The sequence below is a fragment of the Anser cygnoides genome, chromosome 9, assembly GCF_040182565.1.
Source record: "Anser cygnoides isolate HZ-2024a breed goose chromosome 9, Taihu_goose_T2T_genome, whole genome shotgun sequence".
Taxonomy (NCBI): Eukaryota; Metazoa; Chordata; class Aves; order Anseriformes; family Anatidae; genus Anser; species Anser cygnoides.
The window spans coordinates 1,546,049-1,574,005 of record NC_089881.1 but is presented as its reverse complement, the minus strand read 5'-3'; the positions used below and the strand labels follow the sequence as shown (position 1 = coordinate 1,574,005).

Below are 27,957 nucleotides of genomic sequence, written 5' to 3'. Positions count from 1 at the left end.
TAAGGAAAAATGTTAGCTATTATTTTTAGATGGAATAGATAACTGGTGGAGTTTGCACCTTTTTTGGCCTAAGTAAACAGTTCAGGTACTCATGCCTGTATGACATTTTTTTCTTTATCATATTGGTGAGGTATTCAGTCTTTTTTTTTTTTTTAACTTGTTTTATTTTTAAATTAAAGCTATCACAGCTGATGATTGGTCTCTTATCTTTTCTGAATTCTGCAACGTTCAGATTAAATTTGAACATTTTACTGAACTCCCCTGGCTGCAGAAAAGGCAGGTGCTGGTTTGGATCCATGCAGGGAATATCTTTTGCTTGGACTTCAGAGACCTCAGATGTGCCTTTCCCTCATTTTTTGCAGAAGATCCTGCAGTGCTGATTATCCTCCCAGTCTCTGGGAAAGTGGCCGCCATGTGCCAGCACACTGCGAATTTCAAAGCTGGTATGGAGTGCCTGCCCTCCTGCTGAGAGGCCCTCATAAAAACAAGTTGACCTCAGTAAAATTACCCAGCAGCCTTGGGAAAAATGATAATATTAAAAAGCTAATATTTTTCACCGTGATCTACTGTTGAGTAGATACATATATAGATGTGATGGAAACAAAATTGAGAAGAACTGTTTGTTTTAAAGACCAAAAAAAAAAAAATCAACTGTTACATACGTTTATATTTACCAAGAAAATACTTGCTTATATTTTAAATTCTAACAATTATTAGAAACACTTGCATAATATTAACAACTTTTGTGCTTTTTTTGTCAAGATATTTTAGATTTATATATTTTTTAAAACAAACATGTCAAGTGTTTATCCAGTAATATTTTAGCCACAGGATGCATTTATAGCACTGAAATTGGGCATTGTTGTAAAGGACATTAAAACATTTTGCTTTGACACAAAAACAAAATACAGATTCAGCTATTCTAGAATATTGAGTAAATTCCTGTATTTCTACATATTTATCAGTGATCTAGTAAATGTTGTGAGCAGTGATACGACAACATTTACTGTTGTTATTTTGTTATTTAAAGTAGAAAGTGCAAAAATATTTTCAGAAGGATTTTATAAGACTTGGTGACTGCAGTAAAATGATAGGTGAAATTCAGCATAGATAAATATACAGTGACAGAGAAGAAAAAACAATTTGAGCTCCACATATAAAATGATCAGCTCAGGGCTCTTTAATTATCAAGAGCAAGACCCTGTTGGACTATAGATAGTACTGTTAAAAAGCATCAGCTTGGTGTTTGGTGAGTTTCCAAAACAAGCCAGTTTTTAGAAATTGCTAGGGAAGGGAGAGATAATAAATTATTATTAAAAAAAAAAAAAAGCTATATTATACTTTTATAAATACATTGGTCATCCACATCATGAATGCCATGTGTTTTTCTGGTTTCTCTTCCATCTCACAAAGGATATATTAGAATTAAAAAGGTTTAAAGAAAGAAAATAAGGGTGATCAAGTAGCTTACACATAGGGATGGCTAAGTGGGCTGGGGCTTTTTATTAGAAAGAAGACAGTTTAGGGGGGTGTCTTGGATACATTTGTATTTAGTGTTTAATTTTTTAGTTAGTTTGTTAATACAAATATTTTTTAACATGAGTATTAGTCCTTCATCTTCTTGTCCTTGTGATTATTGTATGTTCTTTATGGAATTGTAGGATTCAGGTAAAGATAGTTTGCTGTGGTCTAACTTGAGGAGTCAAGTCATCATAATGGTCCAGGTTTGTCCTTAGCAGAAATCAGTGATAAATCTCCCAGTGTGGTTAGGGTTTGGGATATATAAATACACTTATATGTGACATGGAAATTCGTTTAAAATATGGGGGTTATATCCTGTTCATCACAGTCGGGCAATGTCGCTGTTTGCTTCACAGGGACTGCTCATTTGAATAAGAACATTATCCATAATCAGCAGGTCCTTTCAAAGCTTGGATCAATGCCAGGCTAGAAGTTCTTCATTCTTATCTCTTGGAGCCAAAGGAAGGAATGAAAAGAGAGAAAAAAAATACAATAGCCATTCTTATCAGCTGGTTTAATCAGGTAAGCATTTATCACTCTACTTATTGGAAAAGAGAAGAAAACTCACTTTTTTGAATCTTCTGACCTTGAAAGGTAGACGGGCTGGTTTGTTGTATGACAGGCTCAAAAGATAACCTTCTCTTCCTTTTCTGAATGAAAGGACACAAAAGGCAAAAGCAGAAGGCAATTCAGGGCTCTTTTTACTTTAAGAGAAAGCAGACTGGTGGGAATTGTACTGTAATATGGAAGAGCTTTGCTAGTATCCATGAGAGAACATAGTGCTCATTCAAGTGATGTAGTAGAGAGCCCATAATATGCCCCCTTTTATTCCCAAAGAACATAAAAAAGAGGGTGGAAGGAGAATCTACTATCTCTTGTTCCAGTCTTCTTCAAATCTCTAAGAGATTTTACCTTTTGTGTAGGGAAGAAGTGCATTTAAAAATGCATTCAAAATAAGCTATAACAACTTAACATGCAAGATATACATATATATATATAAGTAAGAGCTTTTTCGGTTTTAAAGATAAAATTACAATGGAATTTAGAAATGATGACAAAAATTTGCACTGAATGCTGGGTGGGGGCGCTGATGGTGACAGGGAAACTTTTGCACCCTGAAATGCATGCATTTCCCCCACACTTCCAGTACTTAAACCTATTGTCTGGTTATTTGGGAGAGAATGGTCTACAGAGAATTCTAAAGAGAAATTAAAAAATAATAATAAAAAAAATCTCCTTTCTCTTTGTCCTTTAAGCTATACAGAAATATCAAACTACATTTTGACCTTATCTACCTGCATTCATTTTGTTTTACTCTTCTGTGTAATTGAGGTGATAACCTCAGCCCTAAATACCCCGTGCATTTCCATCTTTTCAATTTCCTCTCCTTTTTTCCATACCTCGGTTACAGAAGGGTTCTGTGGCAGAGTGTAATTTTAATTCAACTGTGCTCTGAATGACCTCAGAGCTAGGATAGCTGTGCAACTTTATAGAATTTTCCTTGTTGCAAATAAATGCCATGTGGAAGGCTCCCTCCATGCTTCAACACTATAGAAGTAAAAGTGTTTATATCAGAGTCTTTTGCAAGGATTTAGTGAACTGTTTGGCAGTTTGACTCTTGAGAATCATAAGTGAAGGAGACAAGAAAGTGGATCTGTATCAAGTGAGAGGTTGGAAGAAATCCTGGAAAGAAAAAGACAAAGAGCATTGCCACTGTTGATACAACAGAGGAGAAAAAAAATCTAAATGCTACATTAGTTACCAAAACATTTGCTTAAATTATTATCTGGAGAAACAAGTTAATTTAATAACTACTGATCCAAGATGAGGTAGGTATACGTTCTATTCTTTGGCATGAAAAATTTCCTCCCTGAACTGTGCCTGAAGTAATTTCTTTTAACAGTTTTGTAGCTTTTAAGCCCTTAGAGTCTATTGTAATAATCAATTCTGTCTTTCTGTGTATTACAGGTTAAGTAGTTTTGGTATCAATTTTACAACACCTAGGTAGAATTTAAGTAAAAACTTCAAGTTGTAAAAAATCTATCCCTTTTGATAAAATATTCTAAAAATCATTAACCTTCCCAGTTAAAAAGACATACCTTTTTCTAGATGGAACTTCAGCTTCCAGTCTTCCCTCCCCCCCCCCCCAAGAAATTAATCAAAATATCATGAAAATAGATTATGATAATTCTCTGTGCTTACCCCCCCCACACACTGTATGTATATATATATATATATATATAATATATAAATGTTTGGGGAAATGGTTACTTAAATTTAAGCTAGATTAGTTTTATTGCTCCTCCTTTCAAAATAACTTAACGTAAAGTAAGGCTGAAATAGCCATATAATTGCAGAAGAGATTTTAAAACTATCACCATCAAAATCAAAACTATCAAAATTAATTTGCTGGGAAAAGACTTTCTTGTTTTCATGTGTATTCATTTCTAGAATGGCAGTCAAACCAAGGAAATTAGTTGATTTTATTGGCTTCACACAAAAATTGAAGTTCTTATTTTCATCATATAGTAATGATGAATTGTAATATAGTAATCGATCCTGTTCCAGCTTATATTTAGGAAATAAAGATTGTATTTGGTGTTGTGCTTGTTTAGTTGAATAGGAGTATCACTGACCATCTGAGGATGACTTGAAATGGAATCCAGCTTGCAGCTGGAACACGAAGCTTGAAACAATTAAGCTGTAATTATATTTACGGAATCAAAAAACATTGGGGAGAAACAAATAATGACTATTTGATGATGTTATTGACTCCCAGTTCTAGTCCTCGCATTGGTTTGTAAATCTTTCAAGTTGTTGAAAAATGCAACCCTCTCTACTCATAATTTAATGGGTAAGAACAATGCAAGAACAATGCACATGCATTATTTCTGTCTCACAGAACAAGACTTAGAAATCCACTTGTGAAAACCTATAACCTTTTCTCTATTTTAAATGCTATTTCTTCCATAATAAGTCAATTTTTATTTTTTAGCTGGAAAATTGCTTTCCATGGCTGAATAAAAATAAAGTTGCAGAGAAATTAGATATAAGTCACTGTTTCACAGCAGAATAATTTTTTGTCTCATTTTGTCTTTGCTGGTACTGAGTTTTGGGTTCTGTTTTTTTTGTTGTTGTTGTTTCTTTTTTTCTTCCCCCCCCTCCCTCCCCCCCCTTTTTTTCCCCCTTCTGAAGTCTCTCAAGATTTTTCAATTACTTTGAGGTCAAAACGTGGGTTAATGCAGTAAAAAGCATGGTAATGTATTGCTACAAGTGTTACGACTGGCTAAACAAGTAGTCTTTCTGTAACCAATAACTGACAGCTTGTTTGACAATATTTTCTGTTCAGATTTCTTAGAAATCTTGCTTCTCAATTATTTTTTTTTCCTTGAAAAATGTTTCAAGCTTAATGCATCCACTTGGATGTTTTCTGGCCTCTGTCCTTGGAGCATCTCCTACATCAGGCTTGGTTTAGAAACCAAAAGTTGATGGAATTTCCTGGAATTATTTCACTGCAACTGCTTCAGCTGTTAGTTTTCAGAGACACAGTGTTTAATTTTCTTTTTGGATTTTTTGCAAATTGACTTAAACTTTTGTGAATTGGTCTGCTACTCACAACAGACTTTATATGGTAGATATCAGACCTTGCTATATGCGAGTTCAATAACTTACTATTTGAAATTTAATTTATAAAAATTACATAATTTAATTTGTTTCCTTTTTATTGTATGACCTACAGTTTCCAAGCTGAAGTCATCCCTGTATAGGCTGTTCAGTGTTGTACTGAGAAAAAGGGATGTTTTAGAAAGAAAACCATCACAGCTGACTGAGCAGGTGGTAGAAGATTGGTGCCTTATACTTTGCTGAAAGTGGGGAGATAAGCTGGAGATATTCCCTGCCCTTTTAATTCCACTAACTCTAGTTTCATTTCCAGCAAGTATTAGAGTATCTAATAGATTAGCACTGGTATCTTTGTAGGGACACACTCACCACCTCTGTCTCTTTGCAACTACAAAGGCACATACACATTCATTCATAAATGCTCCTCTAATATTCAAGGGAACAAAACCAATATCCCTAAAAGATTCTAAATAGTGAGAGGAAGGGTAGATAGCAGAATATTTTCTCAGTTTTGTTTAGTTCATAAAGGAAGAGCCTCATAGATTTAACCAAGTAACTGTTACCACACCAAGAAACATTGATTTTCTCTCTTACAGAGGAAAACTGAGATAACTGGCACATCCTAATGACAGGCCAGATAAGTTACTACCCTTGCTTCAGCTTTGTTTGTGAAGCCTTCCCATTACATATATTTGAAAATTGTGTATTTGCTTGTCTGAAATCTTGAAGGGTGTTGGGAGTTAATGCTTTTTCTAGAATCATAGTTTTACTTGCTCAAGTAATGTACTTGCAAATAACTTGTGGGTACCTAATTGTTTTCTGCTTATTGGATCACCGCTGATTTAAGAAGTTGCCTATATCCCAGGAAAAAAATAGTTTTTGAATTACTCATTTAAAACATTTTCAGGGATCATTTTATTTGATCACCAAATGTCTGGTCTCCAGAAGGTTTATAAATCTCTGTGAGGCTCTCAGTCTTTTCAGAGGTATAATTGCAGATGAGCCCATCTGTTCCCTTTTTATCTCTGTCTTCCATGTTTATCTACCTTTCTGATGTTTGGCAGTACGTGGATGGCAGAGGAGCTTAGCAGTCGCTGAAAAGATGCTAGTGCTTGATATTGTCAGGTCTGCAGAAAATATGTTACAATAAATACATGAATGACTTCAAATTCAGAGTTTGTGAGCCAAAATGGTGAAACACTACAAACCCAATTTAACTCAGAGCTAAACTGATACATCCACCTATAGCATGGTTTAGTGGTGGACTTTAGTACTAGATTAAAGGTTGGACTAGATGATCTAGAGGTCTTTTCCAATCTGAACAATTCTATGATTCTGTGATTTTCTGCAAGGGTAATATGTGTTTTTCAAAACAACTAAATATTATGCATAACTGCTGGACATTGACAGTAGCACCATTTCTTCAATTGTAAACCAGTAGAAAACTAGAGGAGCTCACAACTGAATTCTCTTTTGACCTATGTATTTCAGAAAATAAAAAGGCCATTGCCTATCCTCCTAACATTCTTCAGTATTCTGACATTAGGACATGTTCTATCTGTTGGATACAGTATCAGTATTATTTCTATTTTACAGGTTAGGACATGATGCATAGAGATTAATGCCCATGCTCAGTTACATTAGAGCTAAAGGACCTCTGTGAGGCTACAGCAAAAGCTTTTGTCTGAGCAGCTTCCCAAGTGAAGGGTAACTGCCTTGGCAAATGTCAGGCCCATCTTAGATTGTTAGGGGCTAACAGTCCTGTACTCTTTTTTCACTGAGGAATGGTAACAACTGTCTTCCTGAGGTGATGGTTTGTTAGCTATTAAACATATGCAATGTGTTCATCATTCATATTTGTCATTAGCATGCATGATTCAGTTTGGGAATCTTCAGTCCCTGTTGCTAGAAGAGCGTTTTGTGAGAAGTACTACTAGTTGTCCTCTAATTTTCCACTCCAGGGTCAATATTGAGACCAAAGCACTAGGCTAGAGGTATCTTTTTCCTGACCCAGAAGAACTGTTCTTGTATTCTTTTTCAATCATCGACTAAATCTTGTCAGTCAGTGTCCTCTGCATTGCAAGGCATTGGCAGATGTGCAGCAGGACATTACTGCATCAGTAAATTAATCTGTGTAACTCCCTCTTTCTCAGGGGCTACAGCTCTTACAGCAGAGTCGATCGGAGTGAGTAATCTTCTGAAATACATTTATAGGCATTATATGCAATATTTATCTAGGTATGTACACAGTCCTCAACATCTTACAGTTGGTTTTTTTTTTTTTTTTTTTTTTTTCCTTTGCTTTTACTACCCATCCTCTGTAGGTGCAGAACTCAGATCTGATCATCCATCCACTTCTCTCAGAATGAATTGCCCTTCTCTGTCCCTGCTTTCCTGGTAGCTGGAGAGCCTTGTTCTTGGAGTCCTGCTTCCACTCAGTGTGCAGTTCTGCAACTTAGTACATACAAATTTAAAATATAAAATCAGATTAAAACACCAAAAATAAACCTTTTCAAGGTGTCAGTTTCCTCAAGGAGTGACTTGAATTCTGAAATACTAGCATTACAAACCTTATTTCATAAGGGTTTCCTTTTCCCATGAACAGTCTCCAATTAAAGCACAATATCACTGTACCATGCAGCATTTAACCTCAGAGTTATTGCCACTAATCACATGTAACAGCACCAATACTTTTTTATAATTGATAAGTTGATGGGTTTAACACAGTTCCTGAACACAGATCTCTCCCTCTTCTTTATCAAGGAAAGATGATAAAATGCATGTGATATTTTTAATTGATTATCTTTTCATTTTGGGGGTTGCTTTAATAGTCAAAGACTGTTCTTGAGCATAGAATGTTAATGATTTCTGCTTTATACAGATATTTGATGTTATAGAGCACCTGCCTTATTCATAGGTTCCTTTTCTTCTCTGTAACAATGACTGTAGAAATTCGATGTTTGGTAGAAGCCAAATTCAGGCTCTTATATGCAGTTTTAATTTGTTGGGACACAAGGTAAGGAATATCAATTAATTTTACAAGGTCCCCTGTTTTTCTGTCATATGGTAAAAATTAAATAATAGACATCCTCTTCTAATAAAATGAGAGATTATTGGAAAAGGTTATCAACATGCAAAGAAGGTGCCTAAAATTAACAACGTAGGCCTCAATTGCTTCTGTAAGGCAACACTTCTTACAGAGTTAAAATCTAGATGGTTAACTCTCTCTCTGAGAAAATTAAAGGTACTGAGAAGGTGTTTAGAATTATATTGAAATGTAGTAGGGTTTTTGTTGTTGTTTTTTTACAGTTAACAAAAGAAAACCTTAAGATACACTTTTTAAAATGTGACTATTTTTTCCATTAAAATGATTCCTTCTGCATTAACAGATAATAGAGACATCACATCACTGACATCTATTTTTCTGTATAATGAAAATCCAACTGTGCAGTTTCAGAATTGTGAAAGCTGGCCTAATGGACATCATTTAATTAAATGGGCCCTGCAACTCTGTCAGTGATCGGTATGCTGCAGGCCCTTGCAATTTGCAAATCTGCAGAGGAATAGAATAAGATATAGAATTATTATTTTATTTTATTTTTTTCCTACAAAAGCTTGGGGTTTGTAAATCCATCAGAAGTTCCCTTGCAGAATATGGGGCTGTCAGTTCTAGTCCTCTCCACTGGAGGACAGTCTGCCATAACTTCTTGCTCCCCGGACTGGCGGTGGTGCTGCGCTGGAAGGAATCTGCCATAATGTTCCCCCAAGGGAGGGAAAGACAGGGTTACTGTTCCCAAAACAATGTGCTGAAGTTTGGGCCAGAGGCATTATAGGCATTTCTGGGGTTTTCCACACAGGCAAAGCGAATGTCTTCTCCAGCCTTATTGCTTTTCCATGGAGATGGAAAATATCAGTAAAAATACAAAGTCCAGGAAAGCAAAATGTCTCCGTAGAATTTGGGCAGATTTATTCAGAGACTTTCCAGGGTTTTATCATCCAGTAGAGTACTCATTTGTAAAAATTCTCCTTTTTGCTAGGACTACAAGGAAGCCTGAAGGAACTGTGAAGGAACTGGAGGCAGAGGTATGGCTAACTACATTGTATAAAATCTTCTGTACCTTTCTCAGTGTTCCAATTCAACACCAACCCATAAAAAAGACATTATCTGGCTTTATAAGTTCAGGTAGATTCAGGATATCACAACTTAGTGCCTTGTGGTGCTTGCCTTGCTTCAGTTGTCAGCTGTACCATAATTCTCCGTACAAAATTCAGTCAGTCACCATCCCAGTCCTGCAGTACTGGACAGAATCTTCCTCTTCACAACATACTCAACAGTCTGGGGAGACTATTTTTTTCTAATTCTCTTTATATTTTTATTTTTCATTTTTTGGTCTTGTATGTGGAAAATAACATTCATTGTGCCTGGCTGTATCTGCAAGCACTTCATCCTTATCAAGCAACTTGCCTTATCCTGGTATTTACTCAGCTTCTGAAGTCATTTATTTTCCTGCATAGTACGGGCATGCAAAAGATTGAAAACTCATGCTCTAATTCAGAATCCACCTTAGGGGCGTGCTCAACATTGCATCCTGAATGGTGGTGTAATGGTCGAATTATTTGGATTTTAGAGATCAGAACAGCTGAGTTCAAATCTTAATGCAGATTTCCTCTTTGACCTTGAATAAATTGCATGTAATCTCAGGCCCCATTTCCTTGCCTGCAAGATGGAGGTAACTACTGCTGTTCTGCTTAATAGACAAAAATTATAAAGACTGTGAGGTATTTCTGTAATGAAAACCATGAGTATACATATTCTCACATCTATTCACAGCCTAATGAACAAGAGGATGCTGATGGACTATACTTTTTCTGCTCTCTGTGCTAGGCAAACATGGGTTTAGAAGCAACATAGCAGATCTGTCTGTGTAATTATCCTTCCAAGTGTCTCAGAAACATATTCACTCTTTTTAATACTATGAGAGGTAAAGATAAAATCTTAGTGCTCCTTATGCAGTCTAGGCAAGTTTTTTTTAATAGCTTTCATGTAAGAAGCATTTGTCAAAGCTGGCCTAAAAATGAATTATTAGGCAAATGCATGATAAGCAAGGGGGAGAGGTCCTACAAATGAGACTTGAGGAACTGAAGTTCACATTTGGTAATATAAGGTAAATGCTTGAGTGGTTTCATTTTATCCTACTTCTACAAACAGGGATTTATTGTTCTTTCATTGCTTCTTCTTGTCAATGACGAGTAAAGAATTGAGAGATTAAAATTTATCTTAAGAGCCTCAATCCAGTATAAAATTGCACTTCAAGGTAGAGGGAGAGCACTAAATTCGTTTCAATCAGACATGTTTTTTTTTTGTTTGTTTGTTTGTTTTATTCTAGCATTATTCTGTATTACATGCTCAGAAATTGTATGTTTAGGGTGGGGAAAAGCAAACCTAAATTGAAAATTGATTAATCCTTTAAAGGGAAAAAAAAATTAAAAAATAAAATAGTTTTCCAGCAGTTGAAAGGATGACATTTTCTGCTTTGGATTTATCCTTAATATGGTCAGATTTTATAATGCATACTCTCTTGACAGCGTGTTCTTGAGGTTCTCCAAAACTGCTGTAGTTTACAAACACTATTTTCCAGTACACCCCAGCTTCACAAAATACACTTAGCTGAGTACAGTTTGGCTTGGGCACTAGCTGTAAAATACTCATTTCTTCTCTCATCTCAGAGCAGCTTGGCTCTATCAGCTGGCTTGTTGGCTGTTTCCTAACCCTGTGACTTGAGGGAAAAATTTTGGGAATGTCGCAAAGCTTCTGTTTACTGAACTTAGAGTTTTATAAGACTCGAGTTTCTTCCTGCACTATTACTATGTAAACATATAACGTTAGAAGAACATGAAAAGCATCTATGGTCCTTGCTGTCCTACAGCTGCATTAGCAATCAGTACAGTCCATCCCTAACACTTTCAGGGAACATGTCAGGTGTTTCTCAAAAGGGAATATGTTATTTTATTCCAGCATTTTCACGTGTTGTTAGGTATGTAGGGGGAGGAGTTTTTCTGAACTACTGAACTTAACCACAAATAAATAAATAAATAAAATCTGTAAAAATATGATTGAAATATCAACATGGAATTTCTTTTCCAGATTATATTGATCCTTCCAATGAACTTTGATCCCTTTTATTTGGCTTGTTTTTTGGCTGCATTGTAATATACAGAGGAGATTGTGATCAGGGAAGTATTTGTCTTTTTGACAGTCAGTGATGCTAAAAGCCTGTGTTAATCAAAAGAGCAGTTATATCAGTTGACATCAAAGGTCAAAACCTGTTTGTTTTATTTGCATGAGCAGTCAATTTTTGAAGTTAGCATGAACATTGCTATGAAAATGCAAGCAAGTCCAGCCTGCAAGTGAAGAAATAATACCCTGACAGACATAATATTAGTAGCGCAAAATGTATTACTTCAGAAAATTTTGCTCTGTATAAATGTTAATCTTCCACACCATTACTGTAGCAATTACACCACAGTAGGACCAGGAGAAAAATGCCACAGTAGAGCTCACAACTTTTGAATCAGAAGTAATCAGTGTCTGTAGTTCAGGGTAAATTCAGTCTCAAAAGACAAGGTGCTCTACATGGTTTCTTTCTGTCTCTATCCATTCAAAAATTTGTTTTTGTGTCTTTATATTGCAAGTGAATCAATTATTCATATTATATATATATACACATGTGTTTCATAACAGGAAAATTCACAGTGCTTCTTCCAACTAGTTTTCCTTTTAACTCACAGTAATCTCACAATGTTACAAATGTAAAATCCTGTTGTCAGTGAAGACAATGACAAAATCCTGTATTTCCTATATCACCTTTATTTCAGGAGGAGTAGAATTGTTTTACAAAAACTGTTTAGTAGTTCTGAAAATTGCTGTCTATCTTTCTAGCTTCCAGTTTCTGTTCTCCTCAATTACACTAAGCCTCATTTATATGATTGTGCTATTTTAAGAAAATCCATAATACCAATGTGGACAAGTTTATAGATCAGTTTGATGTCTTTAACTATATTTTTGTATTTATCTTTGGAAAATACGAGTTTATCTAGTACTTCAGAGAAGCTGAATCAGTTTTACCAAAAGTCAGGCAGGTTTTACATGTTAGGCTGAAGCCTGGAAAGAAAACTGTGTTCTTTAGAGATGCCTATTAGAAAAGTATAGGTCAATGGATTGTGACCTGTGGAGCTCAATATAAAATATTCAGATGAGTAGTTACCTTGTTTATTTTGCCCATATTTTTGCTTTTTGGTACTAAAATAAAAATGTTGATATATTGGTGTATTTGCTTATACAAGCAGTCTATAAAATTAGTAGTTTTCAGTTCATTGTTGATACAGTGATGTGTGAATACACTTAATGTTCAAAACTGGTCAAAACTGTGAAAGAGAGTCCTTAAAAAAAGTTAAATACTAAATCTGTATTCCAGTTAGACAGCTGTGCAAACTAAGGTTTTCTGAACTTCTTTTATTGTCACCCAAAATATTTGTATAACTGTTCACAAGAAAACTTGGCAGAGTTGTTAGGCCTGTGTCTGATTCTTTCCATTCCCAGCACAAGCATGGAGAATGCATTTCCAGATGTAGAGTGCATGCACAGAAATAACATGCTGATTAATTATGATAATTTCCAACTTGTATCAAAGTATTTATGTGAATCACCATAGGAGAATGCAACTGACATATCAGATAAAATGGAATAAGAAAAAAAAGAGAGAGCTGTAATCTAGAAGTTGGAAAGCTGATACAGCTTCCAGATGAAAGAATATATTACATTCTACATAAAGATTACTGAATAAAATAGGCACTAATTAGATTATTTATGCGCTGTTTATTACGTCCGACTCAAATGAGTTGGAGTTCTGCAATGATCTTCTCACCTTGCTTGTGATATTGGCATCAATACGTACCATGCTGTGTGAAATAGCATATGCATTTGCTTTCTTAACCTGGTAAGTGGAAGTCTTGTCTGATGACATTTCATGGCATGGAGGTAGGTAGCCACATTGCTGACTTTTACTTTTTCAACCTAAGTTTTTTTCTCATAACCATTACACTTATATTTGAATTCTTTTGCTCAGCTTCCCCATATAGGAAATGTCACAATGAAAACCTCATCTTATTAAAGAGAATATTTTGTTTCATTTACAATACACCAGTTGTGACCTATACAAACACGTAAGTGTTAGGGACAAATCTTTATTTTTTAACAAAAAATACCTTGCAACAAATGCAATAGTGGGTCTCTCTTCCAAAATGAGAAACTTCATCTCCTGATCAAGGGATATATAGAATACTCTGCATCACAGAGTTCCTTGCTATTATATTTCCAAAGCATTAAAAATCCATCATTTAAATGTTGGATATTTTGTATTTTGGTACTCTTTTAAAAAACTGCCATAACTACAATAAGAAAGTGACAGGTGTGATCCTAATGAGTTGTGAGGAATTTCTGGAAGGTCCTTGTAGTCTGTCAGTAACTCAGAATGAAGGGAAATGTGGTCCTCTGAGCATTTATGTTTTATTCTGCTCCAACAGGGACACTCTTCCACAATGACAGGAAAACTTCTCTAGAAATCAAAAGAGAGAGAGAGAGAGAGAAAGAAAAAGAAAACAAGAAAAGAATACATTCTATATTATGTTATATGTTAAGAGGCATATATCAACTACTTTCTAAAAGTCAGTGGATAAGCTGATGGCTTGGTCTTTTTGGGGTTGAAACTGAAGCTGTGTTTTGTAACCCTGATTTGTGCCTGCTGAGAGCTTTCCTTAACCTTCTGGCCTATATTTTTATTTTGCGTTTTGGCATCTTCACACCTTTACTGATACTTTCCTATACTTTAGTGCATAAAGTTAGTGGAAAACTAAGAAGTGTTGGAAATGTGTAACCGATATTGCCAGTCTTTCTTTGGAGAACTTTACAAGTACAGCTTCTAAATCCACTGCACTATTTCTGCTGAATGTCGTATTGCCTGACTTATTCCAGATAAGTCTGTACAAGTGTGACAGATTTAGACAAATATTCTTCTCATCCAGCCCTAAAGGATGCAAGTGGCAATGATGGACCTAAAACCCACAGACACATTACCTGTGTGAATGAAAGTGACATACAAGTGTGGCTACTCAGTAGCAAGTACTGAAATGCCAAGTAACTGTAAATGCCAAACTACAGATCAGTAAAGGCAGGTCTCTCTTGAAGATCTGTGCAAGATAAACTGGTATGTGATCTGAAACATATATCATGCTTTGTAGTATTTAGTGACCCATCATAGATTGGAAAAAGTGTTTTGCATTCAATGGGGACCTCCTTACAAACACTGATTGTATTCCCTCATCTCAAAATATTTAATTACCCTTCAAGGGCTCATCTTTGACATCATCCTCACCTGCACAGCCCTGGATCCAGCAGGCATGTTTGACTGCATTGCTTCTAGTAACAGTCCTGAACAGGAAAGCAACAAATTAGTGCACAACTATCAAAGCCAGGGAGAAATTCTATTTCCTTCCCCTTTCTCACAAAATGACTGTGAGACCTTGCCATTTGAAGCGTTCCTGTACAATGTTTAATTGTAATGTTCTCAGTCTAAATTTGAATACCCCATGAACCAATAACTGTTGCCTGACAGCAGAGTCCAGTTTCACTTTGTGCTGGGACATCTAAACTAGCTTCCATTGATAGTTATCTCAGTTCATGGTGTAACTAATAACATAATTTTTTCAGGCATAGTAAATATCTTCAGCTTGCATAGAAAAAGAGATACGTAATTACTTAAATACGTAGCATGTGTGCAGCTGCAGTACAAATCTGAGTTCAATCTTGCAAGTGTGCTTGTGCATGTTTTCACCTTCTTTTGCATGCGCGTAAATGGAAGTGCAAGGCATCATCCAAAAGTTTATATGACCTTTGTACATCTTTAAAGGGGCAAAATGACAAAACAGACTATAATTAAGTCTGCAATAAAAAAGTCTTAAGTAGGCATAAGAAGAAACCATTCTACAAAATAATCTTTATAGTTGTGTATAAAAATGAAAGGGATTATCAAATACACATAAAATACATAGAAGTCTTAATTTGAGATTATTGATTTCTTTTCTCTTTTAAAAATTCTACTTTCTCTTTTTGCCTCAGTCAACAGAATATCACCAGCGTGCTAGAGGTCAGTATCTCCTCACATAGCAAGGGTATCTACTGAGTCCTGTGCAACATCAAAGACTTGCAGCATCTGGCTTAGACTCACTATTTCCATCTCCCATATAATTGGAAGTTTTGAAAAACACATATCTTGAAAACTGTAGCCAAAAATGCACCAAATTTCTGTGAACATTACTATATCGCATCTATGAAATTCACCTAAAGCCACCGTGGATGAAGTACTTGATGCATGTATGCATTGTGCTGTTGGATTCTGATCACAAGCCAATGCAAATACTGGCTCTTTCTTTGGATTTGGATCAGGCCCTTAACATTACTTTCCATTGCCAGCAAGAAAGTGCTGGATTGCCTGAAAGTTGTGGAATCTTGCTAATTGCAGACTAATGAATGTTGCAGCTATGCTCTGTAATTAGGAAACAGAAGATTGCAATTCCATTTTCTAAAAATTCTGCCAAGGTTGTTTTTCTATTATAGTAACAGAAGGAAGGGATGGGTTGGCAAGCTTTCTTGAAAATGTATTAACACTGTTTCTGAATAATGTAAATTTGTAATAGGCTTTATGCCTATAAAAAAAATAGCCAGCAAAAGATGTCAATATAGGGTGAAACTAAATACATCGTCATGTTATCAGACAGGAAAAAGCATAACCTTCCTTGGATCTGACATTTGATATCTCTGCATTAATTATAACTTCTATAAAATAATGCTCTGGTGCAAATTCTGCAAAATCAAAAATCCTTACTTGGAATAAATATGTATCCTGGACTTAGTGCTATCTCAACATACACATCTACCGGAATAGAAAATTACATACATCACTGCTCTTAAGAAACTTTTTACTTGCTAGTTCAAGGAAAAGACAGTTTTCTGACTTGCAATCTGATTGGTTTCTTTAGCCTTTTGCAGTGTTGCCCTGTTGCATCTATTTCCTTACAAAAAGCCCTGTGTTCTGCATGTGACAAAGACCATGTATATTAATAACTTAATTATACCTCTTCCAACCCTAATTATTTTAATTACTGCAATCATAGTAGTATAACACCTGCAATTCAGAGCAATCAACTGTTCTTGGATTACAAAAATCAAGCATTCATATGAAATATTAAGTAGTGTAAAAACTTTGTAGAGGTCTATCAATAAATCAGCTATAAGATGACCTACTCTATTGCAGCCCTTTCTGCTTTTCTTGAAAGAAATGATTTGGGAAGAATCACCAATGGGTGGGACTGCATGATGTTAGGTGAAGAATTGAATAGATCAAATATGTTTGTATATTAACTGACTAGGCATTATATAGCTATAGCTTTGCCTGAAGGATGAAAATAAAATGAATGTGGATTCAACTTATAGGCTGAATGGCAGTATAAGCAATTTTAAAAAGTTCCAATTTTTAAAAGTTTAGCAATTTTCCAACCTATAATAAATCAAAGAGTGAAAATGCAAAGTAATTCTTCACAGGAGAAATACCAGAATAACTAGATTAACAGTATCTGTAAAAAAGCTAGGCATCTCCTACCTCTAAGACATTTCAGAATATAAGCTTGTCAGCTCACCAATGGCCTTGTACTAAGAGATCTGACTGTTTAGAAGAAACTGTGTGAAATTCCATGATTCTAGGTGGGCCACAAGAATGATGAAAAAGACTAAGTGTGCCTAAAAATGAACTATTACTCCCTGACTGACTTAAAAGAACTCAATTTTCTTCTAAGTGTCTAAGTAATTGTTGAAGAATTTAAGCAAAGTTTAAAATGGGTAACTTGATTTATGTCGGGGCTTTTTTCCCATGGGTTGTATAAGATAAGAGTTTCCTAGAATAATGGAGATCAGTGTTGATTGGAATTATTTATCACCATAAACATTAAAAGAGGTCTCTATGAGGAAATCAGAATACTGAAGGCAAACGGAACCCTGGCCTTTTTAATGGTTAATCTCTAAAGGAAAGTGTCCAAACATATTATTGAGGAATTTCTCCGGTTAAATGTCTTCCTTTGTGACAGGGAACTGGAACAGCAAAGCAACTGTCAGTCTGAAAAGCAATCAGTTTCCTACAACATATGCTTCATGACATGTAGAGAGTGGTACAGAAAATAAATATCATGTAGATCTTCCTGACAGAGAGAACATGCAATAAGAAAATACATACTGGTTAAGTGGATTTATCTAAACAGTGAAGCTAAATTTTATCATATAACTCCCTTTCACACTCCTTACTCAAGTTAATTTGAATGCCTTTGGAGGCTGCTACTAAACAAAGTAAAAATAACGTTAAATAACAGAAAATAAAATAGATATTGTTTTGACATTTTTTTAGACAAAATGTTTCAAGTTTTCATTTTGCTATGACATTTGAAAAAATATATAACTAAAATCAGCATTTAAGGGACCAAAAATTTGGAAAAAAATATTTTATTTTGACAGAATGAAATATTTTGTAATCTTTAAATGTGTTTTGTTTTTCACTTTTGCATTTGGTTAGGAAACAAAACTAACATTCTTGTATGGGTATATTCAAAACAGATTTTTTTCTCTGAGGGTGTTCAGTAGCTGCACCAAATCAGAAACAACCCCAAATTAAAGATGTTTTTACAGAACACTGCTAGTTCACAGAATTTAAACTAAAATTTCCCACTAGTGTATAAATGATACTAAATCCCTATAAGACTGTAAGTAAATTTAGAGTCAGGCTATTTAACTATTAAAGGTTAATTTTTATTTCTATGCAATCATGGTAACAATCCTAACTGGTTAAGAAAATTGACATAAATAAAAGGCCATACTCCTTTCCAACTAGATGATAAATATCTGTGAGAGATGTACCATAATAAAAGAATCTATAATTCTTCCAAAGAGCACTTCCAATTTTCTCTTATGCATTTCTTTGCTGCTGGTGCCAAGTGAATGTTAAGAAATTGTGAAAGTATACAGTCAGGAAATGTGTATTTTTGCTCGAAGTTTTAAGCTGCTTGTCACAACATTACAGTTTATTATATTATCTTCTTTAGCAAAGAGTATAATAATTTTGGAGAGCAATAGGGCTAAGAAGTAGCTGTTGATTCCCTTGTGTGTTAAGTTTTCATGCCAAAGCCCCACATGGTATGAACATCATTCCTTCCAGAACTATGGCAACTTCCATGAATTGCTGTCTAGCATCTCAACTTTGTTTTCAGAAAACAAGTTTTTTTATTTTTGCAGGTACAATACATCTTATTAGGAGACTAGCTGGTTTCCAAGGAACCACTCCTACCTAAACTCTTTGAGAAGTTCTTGTCTAGAAATTTGTTTACATCAGAAACCTGATAAAGTATAGTAACCTTTTCAGTAATCTGATATTAACACACATGGCGGATTAGTGTATCAATGTAAATTCAAAGTAGGATGACAGCTGATAAATTAATTCTGCATTGAGAGGGAGGGGGGGAAAGAAAATTAAAACTGGAGCTTCTGAATATGTTATTCTGCATATAGATGAAATGCATTTCTTCCCTTTTCTCATAAGTAATATGTATGATCTCAAAGTGCATACAGATAGCAGTAACACATAGGTGAAGTACAAGATTAAATTGCTTTTCCTGAAATGTGACATGCCAGTGAAATAAAACATATGATACAAGCAGCTTTTCAGAGGTGACATGTTGCCTTGGCTGTGGCAGACGTTAGCAGAGGAACTAGAGAACGATGTGCTTTTCACTGTGGAGAAAGACCATGCTGTTACAGAAGTCTGCAGCCTGCTCTTGTTTCTAGTCAGTTCTGCTCTCTCTCAAGCACAGGACTCTCACTAACTAAACAAAAGATAATCTCCAAACAGTTTTGACTTGTGATTGTTATATATTAATCAGCTATTTAAAGAAATAGTGGGTTTTGCTGTTGTTGTTGTTGTGACATGTATTTTAAAAGTATAGGCAAGAGAAGCGCGTGGAGTACTCAGTTCATATTCAGTCTACTATAAATCTAACTATTATCAGAATTGCAAAGATTACCAGACTATCTGTATTTTGTATCTCTAGGTTAAAGGAAGCTGTATAAATTGTTTCTTGTAAATTAGAAAATATGCAGAAGTTCTGATGTGGGAATGGCATAAATACATAAATAGTGTATTTAATAGTCCATCTGGTGTCCATGAACATGTATGATGTATACAGACTTGCTCTGTAGAACAATTTCTCTCTGTGCTAGTTTCACAAAGATATACATGCGTAACACTTCTTAGAGGTGAACTCTCCTTTGTACTTAGGGATTTTCCCTCCTCTGAATTTTGGAAAAACTTTGTGCTTAACAAGAAAGGGTTCAATAAAATAGGTATAGGTCTTGTGTTGTTATCATGTAGTATGCACATTGCATTCATATTGCATTGCTTTTTGGCTTTTTAGGCTGCTTCCATTTTGCTAGTTTTCAATATATTGGATTTGGGCATTGATAAGCTTAAAAAAAAATGCATAACAATAAATTCTAGTTGTTAGTTTTCTGCTCTCTCTTTCAGTCAGATATATTGCATCCAACTGATTGCTTATCAGTGTTTCTTAAGGGACCTGATAATACATGCTCAGTGGGCTGGGGTCTAATGTTGGTAGCCAAGAGTAAGAAGTCTTGGTACAGCTTCTCCTTCCATTTACTGAATAATGGGAAAAAAAAATCCCTCTGCCTCCAATTCCCAGCTGTAAAACGGGAAAAAATGAGGTTTATGCACTGAAAAAAAAATGCACCAAGGTACTAAAATTGAAGTATGCTGTTCCAAATCCTCTGGTCTTGGTGATTTCAGTGTGATAGTCACTATCATAGCTATACTGAAATAATCATGCTATCAATGTGCTGTAAAAGAGTGGCAATTTAAAGGGCAAATTTTGACAGAATTGTAATTAAAATTGGTATCTAAGAAATACATTCAAAGTGCCTGCAGCATAGAAGAGCAAACTACAATATTAATTAATAAATGTAACATAAGTGGAAGCAGCTTCTGAGTATCTCTAACTTACTCTCTTTCAAATTGTAGATTGTTTACTTAGCGTACTTCATTGACAGTAAAACTTTCTCTTAAATAGAAGTTTATAAAGCAAATTATCCAACTGTGAAATTGGAAGCACAACTGTTTCAGCCCATCTGAATTTTTTTTAACTATACCCCCACAGTAATCTGCACTTGCCTTTATAGTGCCTACAACTGAAAAGGATTATCTAGTCAGAATACATCAGTATATAATAAATGTGCTTCATTTCTTCCACAGTCCTTAAAGCTGACAGCCAAAATGAATGTTTGTCTCAGCACTGGCACCACTGGTACTTTTGCAGAGACTATTTCATGGTCCATTGGACCCTAAAGGACATTGGTTTTAAAGGCATATTATCAAAAGGAATGAAGCATACCATCAGAGTGCGTAGCAGCATGTATTATTAAACTTAAGGGCAATAGTGTTGCTTGGTTGATATTGTAAGACTCTCTAGTTAAAATGTATTAAATCTTATCTTTATGGTTCTTAGCATTTATAATTTGTTATGTCTAACTGGTAAATATACATTGGGAAAGGTAGATGCAGTTATCCACTAGCTTTGAAAGAAGAAGAGAAAAGTGCTTTATAAACAAAGCAATATATCATACTTTCTGTACCTATGGAAAACCTACTATTACAGCTCAGTTATGCTAAGGGGCTTCCCATACAGTGCCACATTAATTAGCTGTCAGGGTAGTACCGCTCTGAATAACATTTTGCTGATTTATGAAAAAAAGCTAGATTTCTCTAAAAATAAGCAGATTCACCGTTTGGAATAATATCATGAAGTAATCAGCTTTCTTGGAAACATCTATTGAGCTTCACAATGTAATTTTTTGGATCTCAGAGGCTGGGAGCTCATCAGAATGTTCACTGGTCAAATCACAGCTATGGTAGGATTGTGCAGGCACTGCCTAATTTGATACAGATTGTAGCAGTATTCATTGGGTTAGATGCTGCATAATCCTGACAGTTTAACTGTCAGATAAATTGCTGCAGTTATAGCACATGAGCAAGCCCATAAGCTGATCATATTAATGTTACGAAAATATGACACCAAAAACTAATAACGTTCTTTGAGGCATCTGGACAGAAGCAAAATCTAATCTTGTCTAAAAGATCTCCATTAGCAGTAATCATTCTGTAATATGATCAACATATTCTTGTCAAAGCAGATAGTGTTTTGCAGTATTAGTAAAACTGATTAAACATGGCATGTGGCTCTAAAATAAACATTCAAGTTCAAGAATCCTGGTCTGCTGATTACACTGGATTTGTTGGTTAAAACACATCCAGGCCGTTTTCAAAATAGCTTCTTCTGGTGATTTATTCTTAGTAAGGGAGAAATATACAGTAGTAGAAAAGAAATCAAAATGGGAAGTTAGGCAATATAAAATTTGAACAGCTTGAGGAAGACAGAAAAAAACATCTGCGAAGAGTTGAGCCCTTAGTACAATAATCTTTCACTGCCTCCCAGGAAAAAAAAAAAAAAAGGAAAGAAAAAAAAGTAAGTTTATACATCTTTTGTTTGGGGTGCCTTATGGTCCAATTGTGCAATCAACCAAAATTCCTTCAAGGATGCACATTCCTACAGTCAAAGAATAGATACATCAAGAGCTCATAAGTCTGCCTGCCTCTGTTAAAAAGGCCTCACTCTTTGGGCTAAACCTTTGTAAATGATGGATGATTTGCTGAAAGTTTATGTTGTGAGATACATGGTCCATGATGCTCTGATGTTCCATGCAACCACAGAATTTAATAAACTTAACAGGGAGAATAAAATATGACATCAAGCACCATGCATCTTTTTCTTCAATATGGTTGCTGTGGGCCAGGAAAGTTCCATGCGTGAGGATCAAGAACAGTGTAAAAGAGCTGGAATTTAGTATTAAGAGAGCACATGATGGTTCTCTGTTTTTTGTTTGTTTGTTTGCTTCATAAATATTTCTATTTAAATAATGCTTCCATAACATCTCTAGAGTACTGCAGAATCCAGCTATTCTGCCAGGGATGTTCGTTCTCCTGCCCAAGGAGCACACAGACCCTAATTAAAAATATAATGGGAAAAAAAAAAAAGAAAAAAAAAAGGAAAAAAAAATCTCCATCTGAACTGATTCCCCTTTTAAGGTTGTAAATGGATCCAGGTAGATATGAGAAGCTTTAGTCTGCAACATCCCTTAAGGTTAAGCGGAGTGTTGACAGGTTGTAATTATAGCCTGACAGTGTTTACTTTGGTAGAAAATTGCTAGAAAATTGCTAGGTACCCTAATAGCTGGCAGCAGCTACGTTTTTTTTAGAGAAGGAGAATGCACAGAAAAAGTTGCAGCAGATAAGGATAGGGATACTTTCTTGTAGTATACTTTTGATAAGGTAGGGATACTTCTAAGGATAGGATACTTTCTTGACTGGAGAAAATGAGCTGCAGCTAGCTTTTTGCAGGTCTTCTACTGATAAAGATGATCTAAAACAGGAAAGGAAGGCAAGGCATCATGGAAGAGACTTTAGGTGGGAATAAGAGATATTATTCTTGGAAAATGAGTAGCTGCAGCATGTTGGTTTGCATTTCAGAGATGGAACTAGGTGGACACATCAGCGCTGCTGGAATTGAACGAGCTGTCCCCTGCATGATAAAGAGACTGAGCTAGTGCAGAACTTTGTTATCTCAGAAGTGGAAGTTTCTAAGATAATTTGCAGGCTTTAAGTTGTGAAAATTTCAAGACAAGCTGGGAAACAGCATGTCGTTCCTGTTCCTATGTATCATATTAATTAAGGCCAATTTAAGGGTAGTTTTATTAGGAAACTTGACAGTAATTGTAGGGTGAGATCAGGGAGGAGCAGACAGAAGCATAAGGAGAGAGCAAAGCAGTATACCCAATGGCAAAGGATTTGAGGAAGGCCAAAAATACAGTTTTGAATATAATACCCACCCATGTTGAAAAGTCTCATTCCAAAATACATATGAAATAATTTAGTGATTTTCTGTGAAGCACAGACAAAGGCAACAACAATCAGACAAATAATGTGTGTTTTTTCAACATGTTTTTTGTATTTTCTTTCACCCAACCATTCTGAACTGAATATTCACTTGAACTGAACTGATCAAACTTTTTGTTGTTGTTGCTGTTCTACTGATGGACAGTTATTACACTGGCATGAAGTATTTCCCAATATTTATCCTTGTAAAGTGAAAAATAGAGCTAAACACTGAAATGTCCCAGGAAATTAAGTTAGTTTCTACTGGCACAAACTTGTCTACAGGATGGGCATCTGTACTGTGATATTATAGTGTCCTCATGAGAGAGATGCTTTGCTTTTATGGCAGAAGAGCTGCTTTCAAGGTGAAGGATGTTCAATGTTAAATCATAAATTCAACAAGCCTACTCTGTCACAACAAACAAATCCAATTTTACAGTAAAAATTGTACACTGAGTATCTGTGCTTCTAAAATGGAGATGGGCTGGTGATAAATGACATCAGGGCAATAGATGTCAGACCCTCTAAATTATATGAGCTAGACTGAAAGTAGTACTAGGCACACAATGAAGTAAAAGGAAATGAGAGTGCACTCATGTTCGTAAGAATATCTTTTAAATATCTTTTACTTTGTGTGCGTGAAATAGATGGAAATGCCTTCGCTTTTTTCCCATCCAGTGCCCTGACACTGGCTCACAGGAGGCGGTGGGATTCGCAACATCAGAAAACCTTCCTGGGCCTTTCCTCCCCTTTTATGAGAAGTAAGGAGGCAGCCATCACTCAGACTGCCTCTGTGCTATCCACCCGATGCACTTCACAGGCAAGTTCTTGCTCAGGCTCTGTCAGGAACCAGTGTTAACTACTGAGTACGGTGACTTACTTTTTTAACTTTTCCCTGATGATTTAGCCCTTAAAACTTAACCTCACAGGGTACATCATTTAAACATGATTTCGAAGCAGCAATAATACTTCAGTAGCATCTTATTAGAACCAATAGCTCACTCTGTAATGAAATCTTAAATCCACTGACACAAATTGAATGAATACAAAGGAACAAAGTTGCTCAAACACTGAAGGCCAATTATTTCACTTTCATTTCTGTCTGTACCATGCAATAATTTCCCCCTTATTAAGGCAGTATATTTCAGAGGAATTACAATTTATACACAACGAACAATAACTTAAAATATCACTGTTTTTTTGAGATTTTCAGTGAGAGAACTAAGGGGTTGATCTTCCATTGAAATTTGAAGCAGAAATTAAATTGAGCAAGTGTGTCAAATATCACCATTTCTGTTAGGAAAATAATGATGTTGGATTTGATAGATATGCATTATAAATACACAGCATCAGGTTTATGTATTTCATTTGAAATTTTTTGCATAGAGATACATTTGTAAAAAAAAAAAAAAGAGAGTGTTCTCAGAGTTACTGTGTTGCACTGTATCCTGTAATTTTGGTAATGATTACACTTTATGTGGTCTTCTGATTTACAGCTATCCAGAGACACACGGGGTTTGAAAGATCACACATAGGCACAACTGATGGGTGATTTCGGAGATGAGGCTCTCTCAGAAGTGACTATGTCAGTATGCTGCTGTTGTGAATCATTCTTTACAGCCTCCGTTAAGTGTGAAGGACTTTCTTTCTACTAAGGAGTTTGGTGGTTTGCCTAAGTCAACGTTGCCTTGGCCAGTAGGGTTGCGGCAAAGAACTCTGCCGGATTTTGAGACTGCTATTACAGGTAACTCAGACTCCAATCCTTCTTTCTAAATCTTCTCATTTCTTTAAAATTTATTTTAAAAACTCCATACATGCATTTTCTGTAAAGAGTCTTCTATAAGTTTGGAATGTTGAGGAAAATTCCACCACTCCTGTCTTCAAAGTAATGTGTTTCATATAGGATAGACTACAGATCCTTTCAAGCTTGTTGGATAAGAAATAGCGGAGAGTGATTTGACCTTCTGGCAAAATGGAGCTACAGTTGACCACTAACCCCACTTGGTACATGGCCAGTCTTTTGAGGTTTCAGCTAGTAAAAATTGCTTTACATATATATTATATATATATATTTTTTTTTAGGCAGAGTGAAATCTGTCTAAAAAGAATTTAATCACCTGAGCTCTGACCCCCATTGTGGACAGCTGCCTTACAAATTTAATGGCTGTCGTTATAGATACGGAGTGTGCTCAAAAAAAGTTGGTAATAAAAAGAGGACAAAAACTGCCCCTGTTTTCTATGTATCTTTCACGTGTATTCAATCACCAGAAAGCTCTTAGAAATAGAATCATAGAATAGAGTGTTCTCAAATTTTTTGACCACAAAGACCTTTCAGCAGCAGCACATCTGTATTTTTGGTGAAAAGCAATTTACAATCAGTACAGCAAGGATGTACAGTCAGATCAGAATGATTCTTGATTAGTAAGATTACTGGAAATATGCGGTGTGTCTGTGTGTGTGACAGTCTTATCTGCTATTGTTGAAAGAAGAATGTTATGATATTGAAACCTCATTGTTGCTGGGGAACACTTGCTTGGTATTTTGAGAAGAGCCAGAGAGTGATACTTAGAAATGTGTTATCCCAACTCAGTAATGTTTTTAATAGTCTGATTTTTTATTTTTTATTTTTTATGTACTATTTCATGTCCATGCTACATTTTACAGGTTAGGATGGGCCTTATCCTCAGAGATTAAAAATATCAACCTTGGTCTGAACTTCCCTAGAGTTTCACTGTGTTCAATACAGAAAACCGATAGCTCTACTGTATAAGAACATTTTAAAACTTTCAATTCTGTTATTTCATTTCTTACTGTATAGGCCTTGTGTGTGGCTATTTTGGGTTTTGTTTAAATAAAATTTAATTGATCTATTTCTGATAAAGGGAAAAGGCATTTCTGAAATTGCTCTTTTGTATTTGGTTTTGTAACAGAAATAATAAGTAAATTATTTTATTGCAAGGGGAAAAAAGAAGAATGAATATAATTTCCTTAGGGGGAAAAAATGCTAGTTACATTACTAGATGCTGAAATGATGCACATTAAAATATTTTTATACTAATTCAACTTCTTAGCAGGAATTCAGCTCTCTGAATAATTAAACTGAACCTTCCTCAGTGGCCCAGATGGGCTGACATGATAAAGCAGCATGTAGTAGTGCAAAGGTAATACTTATAATTCAGTGCCCAAAATGTTGAAATAACTGAATTATTGAGAAAAAATTACTTTGTATTTAATTATCATAGTAAAGACTTGCAATCCAGCAGTTATTTGCGATTGTTCTTTGTAAGTTTACTTGTATCAATTTTTTAGATTTTTTTAAAAGAAATGGAGTATAAAGTAAAGACGTTCCAGTGAACTGAAACTAAGCTAATACAAGAACTGATTAAACTAATTTAGAGGTGTTTTTTATTATTATTTTATCATCTAAAAAAGTGATTCAGAAATCTTTTACACATTTTCAAAGGGTAGTCAGGTGTTCCAAGAATGCAAGAAATTTAACAAACTGACTCCAAAAATGCAGTTATTATGTATTGTGCACCTACATGGGACTTTCCACACTAAGTAGTTTAGCATCTGTGTACTTCTAAAAATCAAAGTGACGTGGGGAACTTTCAAATTTATTTTTAAGTACTTTGCTGGACTGAGGTCTTTGAAAATTTATCAAATTTCATTTCACTTGGTTCACTAGTTACCATTATGGAATAAGAATTTTCATATATCCCTCTCTGATATTTCCCTCCCTCTTTTAAAAACAGTGAGTAGCATGTATGACTTAATGTAGCTTTCTCTGAAGTAACTGAAAAGACACCTGACGACTCTGCATGGAGGTGGAATCCACTCCACAGTGTGTTATGGGATGTCTTATGTTGACTGTGTGACGTGGCTTTTTTTTCGTGGAAATTCAGATGTGGGGAGGGACTAAGAGGGGCACTACTAACAAGAAATTGATTGACCTTTAGAAGCAGAAATGTATCCAGACTGTGCAGTAGGAATGGTGAGGTCCCTTGCATGGGCTCAGCTGCACCCCAAGCCTTGTTGCACGAGGCAGCCAGGCTTGGAGAGCCAAGTACCAAGACAAGGATCTCCTGTAATGAAGGAGATACATACTAAAAGTCCAGGACGACTGTAAATCTCTCCCTCTGCCCCTGTTAACATTGCTTCCGTTCAGATTCATGCAGGGGCCCTGCTGCAATATTCATTAATACCCTTAAAACCATTAAGGGTACTAACTAATAGTCCATTAATACCATTAAGAAAGCATCCAGGCAGGGGCTGCAGAGGGTTGTGCTGTGCAAAGGGAGATGGGTGCTGAGAGCCCAGGCCAGGGAACAGGAGGAGCACCAAGGCCGGAGGCAGAAATAGGCCATGGCCCCTGCTGAGGGCAGCTGTGGTCAAGGTGAGAGACGGCGGGCGGCAGGAGCTGCTGTGCGAGCAGGGAAGAGTATCTTTCTGAGGTTACTGGGGAGCAACATGGAGGCTTAGGAGAAGTAGTTCTATCAAGAGAAATAGGGTGTATTTCAGATTCAAGGGATGCTTGCTGCTGGAATTTTGTTTAGGCCATTTTTTCTTACTTTGACATTTAAGTCTAATGTGGTTATAAAAGAAGTAAAAAGCTTGATTGTAATGAAAATAATTTTAATGAGTATATCAAGTGAGTGCAATT

General features: G+C 35.5%; 1 long non-coding RNA gene across 2 annotated transcripts; it reads left to right on the top strand.

The window, feature by feature from the left end:
- LOC136791454 (uncharacterized) lies at positions 1 to 27,878 on the top strand. 2 transcript variants are annotated; one of them, XR_010833580.1, is made up of 4 exons: positions 1 to 2,043; positions 7,296 to 7,380; positions 9,180 to 9,225; positions 24,791 to 27,878. It is a non-coding gene; the product is annotated as an uncharacterized lncRNA (long non-coding RNA). The 2 variants fall into 2 exon arrangements; XR_010833579.1 differs by lacking the exon at positions 24,791 to 27,878 and adding an exon at positions 23,973 to 24,721.
- Positions 27,879 to 27,957: the final 79 nt, after the last annotated feature.